This window comes from Bombina bombina, chromosome 2, assembly GCF_027579735.1.
Source record: "Bombina bombina isolate aBomBom1 chromosome 2, aBomBom1.pri, whole genome shotgun sequence".
Classification (NCBI taxonomy): domain Eukaryota; kingdom Metazoa; phylum Chordata; class Amphibia; order Anura; family Bombinatoridae; genus Bombina; species Bombina bombina.
This window is the reverse complement of record NC_069500.1, coordinates 381,288,003-381,298,005: the sequence shown is the minus strand read 5'-3', so window position 1 is coordinate 381,298,005 and position 10,003 is coordinate 381,288,003. Positions and strand designations below refer to the sequence as shown.

The 10,003-nt window shown below is 34.9% G+C and overlaps 1 pseudogene; it reads left to right on the top strand.

Annotated features, from left to right (window-relative positions):
- The first annotated feature begins 4,380 nt into the window (after nt 1–4,380).
- On the top strand, nt 4,381–4,499 carry LOC128651062 (uncharacterized; annotated as a pseudogene).
- Nucleotides 4,500–10,003: the final 5,504 nt, after the last annotated feature.

Sequence of the window (10,003 nt, the reverse complement as noted above, 5' to 3'; positions counted from 1 at the left end):
CCAAGATTTAACCCATATACCCTATAGGTAATCTGTGGTATTACCAGTACAGAGTTTCCAGTTTTATAGGGGTTAATAATATAATGCAGGTGTCGGCGATGTCAGGGGCAGCAGATTAGGGGTTAATAAGTGTAAGATTAGGGGTGTTTAGAGTCAGGGTTCATGTTAGGGTGTTAGGTGTAGACATAAATGTATTTTCCCCATAGGAATCAATGGGGCTGCGTTAGAAGCTGATCGCTGCTTTTTTGCAGGTTTTTTTTCAGCCGATTCTGCCCCATTGATTCCTATGGGGAAATTGTGCATGAGCACGTTTTGCCAGCTCACCGCTACCGTAAGCAACGCTGGTATTGAGGTGAGATGTGGAGCTATATTTTGCTCTATGCTCACCTTTTTGGGGCTAATGCCGGGTTTAAAAAAAACCTGTAATACCAGCGTTGTTTTAAGTGAGCGGTGAGAAAAAACTGTGCGTTAGCAATGCACCCCTGTTACCGCAAAACTTGTAATCTCGGTGTATGTGTTTGTATGAACTCCTTTTCCCATTTACCTAGTAATAAATTAGCATAGCTGGGGGCGAATCTCGTGCCCATAGTGGTCCTTCTTATTTGTAAATAAAATGTATTGTTAAAAGAAGAATAATTTTGATTCAGTATAAATTTTATACCTGTTAAAATAAACTCTTTTTGTTCCACCCTTAAAGATTTATCTCTGGACATAAAGAAATCAGCAGCTTCTATTTCCAAATCATGCTTTATAATTGTATATAAAGAGGAAACATCGCAAGTTCCCATTATTAAACCTTCTTCCCATTTAATGCTATCTAAACACTGTAATGCATCTGTGGTATCTTTTAAAAAGGCAATAATTTCACATAATGCTGGAGAAATGTATCTATATATTGAGATAAATTAGCTGTGATTGAATTAATGCCAGCTATAATCGGTCTCCCTGGCGGGTTGACCAAACTTTTATATACCTTAGGTAGGTAATAAAAAACAGGAATTTTCGGAAACTTAGGGTATAGGAAGTTATAGTCCCTATTTAGGATAATCCCTTTATCTTTGGCGTCAATCAAAATTTCTGTCAGTTTTCCCACAAATTTTCTAGTGGGATCCAGTTTCAACTCTTTGTAAGTGTCTTTATCATTGTGTAATATATTTGCCGCTTCAACATATTTAGAAGTGTCTAAAAGTACTATGCCCCCGCCTTTGTCTGCTGGCTTGATGGTTAGTTGTTTATCTTTTTTAAGGATCTCTATAGCGTGTTTCTTTCTTTTATAGTTAAATTATTAACTGGATGTTTATGTAATTTAGCATTAGCTATGTCTTTTTGTACTAACTTTTCAAAAAGTTTCAGATTCTTTCCTTTTTCATTTATAGGGTAAAAATTAGACTTAGGTTTCAAATTTGTGTGTTTAATTTCAGGAATTGGATTTATTACAGTGGGATTGATTTGGCTTTGAGTCAAACTTCTCTCTATAGGGTTTTTCAGATAAAATCTTTTGAGGGTTAGCTTTCTTATAAACTGACTAATGTGTATGTGAGTATTGAATTTATTTAATCTTGTAGTGGGAGCAAAATTTAGACCTAGATTCAATACTTTCTCTTCTTCAGTACTCAATTTCCTACTGCTTAAATTAAACAGACCTGATTTAAATACTCTCTCTGTGCAAAGAAAATTACAAAGACAAGGGCGCCTCCTCGTGTGATATAGTTTGGACAAATGTAAAAATAGGTGAATACAGATTTTATACTCACAAGTAAAGCAGCACTCTGTTGTGCTTATAGAGGCAGACTGGGAGTTCACAGTGTCCCAGTTCACTGACCAAGGCAGTGCAACAAATCACTCCAGGGTAGATTTCAATCAAGCTCAGGCTCTCAGCAAAGAGTTAAAATACCATAGTTTAATGGTGCAGTAAAATACAATATAAAATGTCACAAATGTGACCGTAACAATGGATAAACAAGCAACTAGTTTCTCAGATCTCTGTCTGTTTCCTCAGGCTTCTATCCAAAGACTGAGAGCTCTGGCTTATAAATGCTAAATGACCACTCTAAGAGTGAAACATAACCACACCTATTCAGGTGTGGAAGTGAACCTGCCTCATCAGGTGTGTGAGTGCACACCTGTTTCAATCAGACCATAGTTAGAATACAATGATTAAAACCATTTCCAAATAATTCACATTATACTAAAAAACAAACAAGTACTGTACAAATTGGTTAATAAAGGATGTAAAAAACAACAACCATAGCCAAACATTATCTTATGGTGGATATCATGTCAGCATCATATGTTATAGGATATTATTATGGTATTCTAAAATAGTAACATTATTTATATCAACGGTGGAAGCTTGGATGAGAACCTGGTCTTCTATGGTAGATACATAGATGATCTAATCATCATTTGGAATGGGTCATTGGATTCAGCTAGAGAATTTGCTTTTAAACTTGATACTAATGATTTCGGTCTAACCTTCACTCACAAAATACATTTGGAAGAAATTGAATATCTTGATATAGTGCTCACTTGGGATATAAATAATAGGGTTCAATCCAAAACCTTCTTTAAATTAGTAGATAGCAATAACTTTTTAGACTATCAAAGTAACCATCTAAAGAGTCGGAAGGAAAATATTCCATTTAGTCAGTTTAGATGGATTAGGCGTAATTGCAAATTATTAGAGACATATGATGAGCAATCCCTTATCTTAAAAAATAGATTTCTTGAAAAAGGGTACCCTCCAAAGCTCTTAGAAGAAGGTTACCGAAGGGCAAGAGAACTAAATAGAAATGAAATTCCTAATCCGCTACCTTATAATGGGTTAAATAGATGTAATAGTAACAAAAAGCAGACTACATTTATTACTAACTATAACTCCAACTATAAAGCCATTACAAAATAATTAAGAAACACTGGTACCAACTTAAAAATGATCCGATTTTAAAAGGGATTTTGGATGATTCCCCTAACATTACATTTCGGAGAGCCCCAACCATTAAACAGAAAATAGCCCCCAGCAAAATCATAATGTCCAAAAGAACATCAGGAATAGGAGGTCTGTCCAACAATAGACACCAACAAAAAGGAGCTTTTAAATGTAGAATTAAAAGATGCAACATGTGTAAATATGTCACGCATGGGGCAACTAGTGTCACTTCTTCTATCACAGGATGTACATATGAACTTAAGGATAGATTAGATTGTAGCTCTAATTATGTCATATACCTATTAACCTGTAAATGTGGGATGCAATACCTAGGTAGAACCATAAGGAAAGTCAGAAGCAGATGGGGAGAACACTTTAGAAACATAGAGAAAGGTTCACTCAAACATAGTGTATCAAGACATCATGTTCAACATCATTGTGGTACTAAATGTCAATTTTGCATAACCCCTCTATCTTGCTGTGGAGTATCAGGTCATCATTTTTTTCCATGCAACACTATAGCTATTTAATATTACACAGGTATTATCAGAGGTGTATATATTGACTTTATAGCTATTTTTCTCCTCTTTGTATATCACAGTACAAATTTATATTATATATTACACATATTGACTTTATAGTCATACATTTATTTTTCTCCTCTTTGTATATCACAGTACAAATTTATATTATATACTACACATATTGACTTTATAGTCATACATTTATTCTTCTTCACTTTTATATATCACAGCACACATGTATGTATCATACATCACATAAGGTTGATCACATTATAGTCATGATTGGTATATAACACAATCATTTAGGGCACATGCGATGTGTATGTGTGGGTGTGTATATATGTGTATATGTATATATATGTGTGTGTGTATGTATGTGTGTGTGTATATATGTATGTATGTGTATATATATATATATATATATATATATATATATATATATATATATATATAATATGTATATATGTGTGTGTATGTATGTATATATATGTATGTGTGTGTGTGTGTGTGTGCGTGTGTATACGTATATGTGTGTTCATGTATGTGTATGTATATCTATATATACCACTTCAAGATATGGGTTTGTTATACCAACATAGGATATACCGGTTTAATACATGTAATACACCCATACTATTATGGATTTATGAATATATATGCTGCACATTAGAAAACATATACACTGTTCACTGAACATTTTTATTTTTATTGTATCATTTAGTTAAGTCTGCACTCACAATATACACCTCAACATTATCTCTAACACATAAACAATATTGTTACTACTGTATTTCTATACCATCTTATTTTTGTATATTGAACATAATGTATTACAACCCTGTTTTTACACATTAGAGTAGGTTAATAGATATTCACTAAGTACACTTATCTATTGCTTAATACATACATTTCATATCGCTTAGATTAAGATATTACCACACTTCACTGAATGTACCTGATCCCGTTTGATCTTGGAAGCTAAGCAGGGCCAGGCCTGGTCAGTACCTGGATGGGAGACTGCCTGGGAACACCAGGTGCATTAGATTTAAAATATGTATGTATATATGTATGGATATATATATGTAGATATGGATGTATATGTGTATACAGGGAGTGCAGAATTATTAGGCAAGTTGTATTTTTGAGGATTAATTTTATTATTGAACAACAACCATGTTCTCAATGAACCCAAAAAACTCATTAATATCAAAGCTGAATAGTTTTGGAAGTAGTTTTTAGTTTGTTTTTAGTTATAGCTATTTTAGGGGGATATCTGTGTGTGCAGGTGACTATTACTGTGCATAATTATTAGGCAACTTAACAAAAAACAAATATATACCCATTTCAATTATTTATTTTTACCAGTGAAACCAATATAACATCTCAACATTCACAAATATACATTTCTGACATTCAAAAACAAAACAAAAACAAATCAGTGACCAATATAGCCACCTTTCTTTGCAAGGACACTCAAAAGCCTGCCATCCATGGATTCTGTCAGTGTTTTGATCTGTTCACCATCAACATTGCGTGCAGCAGCAACCACAGCCTCCCAGGCACTGTTCAGAGAGGTGTACTGTTTTCCCTCCTTGTAAATCTCACATTTGATGATGGACCACAGGTTCTCAATGGGGTTCAGATCAGGTGAACAAGGAGGCCATGTCATTAGATTTTCTTCTTTTATACCCTTTGTTGCCAGCCACGCTGTGGAGTACTTGGACGCGTGTGATGGAGCATTGTCCTGCATGAAAATCATGTTTTTCTTGAAGGATGCAGACTTCTTCCTGTACCACTGCTTGAAGAAGGTGTCTTCCAGAAACTGGCAGTAGGACTGGGAGTTGAGCTTGACTCCATCCTCAACCCGAAAAGGCCCCACAAGCTCATCTTTGATGATACAGCCCAAACCAGTACTCCACCTCCACCTTGCTGGCGTCTGAGTCGGACTGGAGCTCTCTGCCCTTTACCAATCCAGCCACAGGCCCATCCATCTGGCCCATCAAGACTCACTCTCATTTCATCAGTCCATAAAACCTTAGAAAAATCAGTCTTGAGATATTTCTTGGCCCAGTCTTGACGTTTCAGCTTGTGTGTCTTGTTCAGTGGTGGTCGTCTTTCAGCCTTTCTTACCTTGGCCATGTCTCTGAGTATTGCACACCTTGTGCTTTTGGGCACTCCAGTGATGTTGCAGCTCTGAAATATGGCCAAACTGGTGGCAAGTGGCATCTTGGCAGCTGCACGCTTGACTTTTCTCAGTTCATGGGCAGTTATTTTGCGCCTTGGTTTTTCCACACGCTTCTTGCGACCCTGTTGACTATTTTGAATGAAACGCTTGATTGTTCGATGATCACGCTTCAGAAGCTTTGCAATTTTAAGAGTGCTGCATCCCTCTGCAAGATATCTCACTATTTTTGACTTTTCTGAGCCTGTCAAGTCCTTCTTTTGACCCATTTTGCCAAAGGAAAGGAAGTTGCCTAATAATTATGCACACCTGATATAGGGTGTTGATGTCATTAGACCACACCCCTTCTCATTACAGAGATGCACATCACCTAATATGATTAATTGGTAGTAGGCTTTCGAGCCTATACAGCTTGGAGTAAGACAACATGCATAAAGAGGATGATGTGGTCAAAATACTCATTTGCCTAATAATTCTGCACTCCCTGTAGGTGCTTTAATAAAACTTTAACTTATTTAGACTAACTTACAACATACTAAGACATTTGGTATGAACACCAAGAATTAGAATATCATGTACTTTTTATATATGTATGTGTGTATATATATTATTATTATTATTTTATTTTTTTTTAAAAAGGGTGGGGAACAATTTTTTAATGTTACTATTTTAGAATACCATAATAATATCCTATAACATATGATGCTCACATGATATCCACCATAAGATAATGTTTGGCTATGGTTGTTGTTTTTTATATCCTTTATTAACCAATTTGTACAGTACTTGTTTGTTTTTTAGTATAATGTGAATTATTTGGAAATGGTTTTAATCATTGTATTCTAACTATGGTCTGATTGAAACAGGTGTGCACTCACACACCTGATGAGGCAGGTTCACTTCCACACCTGAAAAGTTGTGGTTATGTTTCACTCTTAGAGTGGTCATTTAGCATTTATAAGCCAGAGCTCTCAGTCTTTGGATAGAAGCCTGAGGAAACAGACAGAGATCTGAGAAAATAGTTGCTTGTTTATCCATTGTCACGGTCACATTTGTGACATTTTATATTGTATTTTACTGCACCATTAAACTATGGTATTTTAACTCTTTGCTTAGAGCCTGAGCTTGATTGAAATCTACCCTGGAGTGATTTGTTGCACTGCCTTGGTCAGTGAACTGGGACACTGTGAACTCCCAGTCTGCCTCTATAAGCACAACAGAGTGCTACTTTACTTGTGAGTATAAAATCTGTATTCACCTATTTTTACATTTGTCTAAACTATATCACACGAGGAGGCGCCCTTGTCTTTGTGATTTTCTTTGCACAGAGAGAGTATTTACCCAGACAGGTTTTGTGACAAGGAGCTGACTTCTGGATCTAAGGGAGAATCTTATATATGTGCTACCCAGGAGGACTAATAAACCTCTGAAGTGCCCTCCTAATCTTGGGACTGTCTGAGCATCAATATCATATACAGATAAGAACTTATTAGAGACTTAATACTATTTATTTGTTATATATTGTTTTAAGCTGCATTTTCTGTTTATATTGATCTCATCACATCACATTTGATGAGAGTCCATGTCTCATTTTTCTGTAATTGTCATTATTATTTTGTCTTTATACATTATTATCTGATCCTTTTATATTATTTTTAAGTTTTTATTGTTTTTACTATACTTCAGTATTATCCTACAGATTGTTTTATATATTTCTTCTAGCGCCCCCTAGAGTTACGCTTGCATAGTGTAACAGGTATTTCTAGACCTGATTTAAAGTTTGATTCTAAATCTATTTTATTATCTTCTGCTCTCTTTCATTTTCTTCCTCCTCTTGTCCCTCTCTGTTTCTTTTTCTTAATGGTGGGCCATTTACAATATGTTGGTTTTTGGATGTCCCTTGTAGGATTCTCTTCTAAAAAATGTTTATCTATTCGTGGGGTATTAGTGTCAGTTGGTAGTTTCTCTAATCTATTTGAGAGATTCAAACCCCACTCTTGTCTCCGCTTTGTATTGTGTCGTTCCTACCTACCTCATGATGAGCATTAAATCTGGAATAGTAATTGTTCTTATATCCTGAATATCTGTTGTCTCTAAAACCATAATCTCTTTGCTCAAAACCTCTTTGATCTCTATTTCTATTTCCATTATGTGTGTACACTTTTTGATGTGTGTCATATCTTCCATTGCGATGTCCTGAGTTAAAGCTATCATCTCTATATCTATTCCAGTAATTATTGTTTGTTTGCAGTCTATAGTTATTATATGTATTCTTATATCCATTTCTATGTATATTGTGTCTTTGATTAATTTCATGTGTTTGTGGATTAACTTTGTCCTCTGTGTTTCTAGAATGGTCTTCTGGATCTATATCATCAGATATGCTTTCTTGTCTAGTAATTTCCATTATACCTTCTAGTGAGACTTCTTTCCCCATTTCTATATAGTCCCCTTCATCTCTTCTATATTTCCTCCATTTAGTCTCTAGCAATTCTTTATTTAAAGTGTTCAGTCTTTGTAATATACTTAATTGTGTATCCTTGTATTTTTTGTCATCTTTCAAGTTACTTAATTCATCTTTAATCTGTGTTATATTGTTTCCTATAGTTTCAAGTGAATCTTCTCTAGATTTTATCAGTATATTCATGAATGTTACTGAGGTGTTTTCCAAAGTATCATCCCATTCTTTTTGGAAGTTGCTTTTCAATTCAAAAGTACAATTCTTTTTTACTCTTAATCCTCTAGAGACAAGATTGTTGTTAATATATTTATTAAAAAATACTAGTTCTGTTTTGTTTCAATTCACTAGTCATATATTTTTCTAATTTTTTTCAAAGTGGATTCAAGATCGATAATGGATGTATTCATCCATAATTATCAAGATCGATAATGGATGACTTCAATAGAGGTGTCATTACTCATATCTTGCAATACTTTATCTGTCCATGTGAAAATATCATCCTCCATATCTGTGCAGCCTCTGGTCTGGTTCTGCCAGAGAGCAAGGGAAGAAAGTATCAAGGATTTCACAAAACGGAACAAAGACGCTCAGATTTGCCCTAAATAAGCTCCTGACTAAACCTACCCTTCCCTAGGTACGGTAAACAACAGTAAAACTATATTTAGAACAGAAGCGCTCAACACTAGAGCAATAAAGGGCTGAAGGATGATAACACCAAAACTAATTCAATAAAATTATTATAACAGTTTATTGAGTAAAAAGTTAACAAACCATTTCAAGTAAAATACCTGGAGTGAATAAACTCGACTAAAAATGGGACGTCTCCCTTATAAATTCCGTATAACAAACAATCTCCTATCAATAGAATAAAAAACACAATCAAGATTTAAAATAAGCAAACACCAATATAGGCAAAAGTGCAAAAACAGAAAATAAAACAAATACTATAAAAATCTAATATAAATATATTGAGGTGCAATCTAGAGATATGAGAGGTATATTAACACCTCCAAATAAATGATGTGTGCAAAGTGGAAATAAGTGCTAATAGTGGATGAAAAAGGGCGTGTAATAAATCTCTAATAAATGGTTAAACAACCATAAAGCGCTAATATGGATATGAAAACAGTGTCTGCGGTACAGCTAAATAAATGTAGTATTTAAGCGAAGGGTATTGTATCAAATACTGAAAAAAGTGTCTGCAGTAATACTTATTGTTAAAATTGTTAAGCAATGGGTGTTGGCAAATTATGTCAAAAGTTAAGTAAAATATATTAATTAAAACAACTTAGTACAAACAGCAACTTCATATAGCAGCCTCAAATCGAAAAATAAAACAGTGTCTATTGCACAAATAATAAAAGAGAAGGTAGCTCAATGTAACCTATCCGATGCCTCACAATACTTTAGTTATGACCATATGTAATATCCTATGAATAGGAAGTCTCTACAGCGACATAGATACTGTTTCTTTTCATATAGTTGAAACAATGTTTCCAGCAATAAGGGTGCAGTCTTTAGACCAAAAAGTGATAAAGTACAGCTCCTTCCGTTATGACAGATGTAAGAGGCCCCTTGCTACCTTCGCAGCTTTACCCGGGTGCTCTCTCTGATAAAGGATGGCTTTTAAATGGTAAATAAGACTTGGAATGTCCTTGAGAAAAAGCGGAGACTACTTACGGACCCTCAGCCACTATCACGGCGTTACTTGGCGTCCTCGCTCCGACCGTTGTTCCCAACACTGGTGGTACTCTGACGTCAGTGACGTCTAACCTTCCTTTCATCAGGTTGATAGTCCCGTAGCACGCTCAGGGTTTTAGCGTGGGTAGAAGTTATTGAACGGCCGTTCAAAAAGTGAATGAACACAATTTTTCCTATATTCTTCCTGTCTGTTTCCTCACTTACAG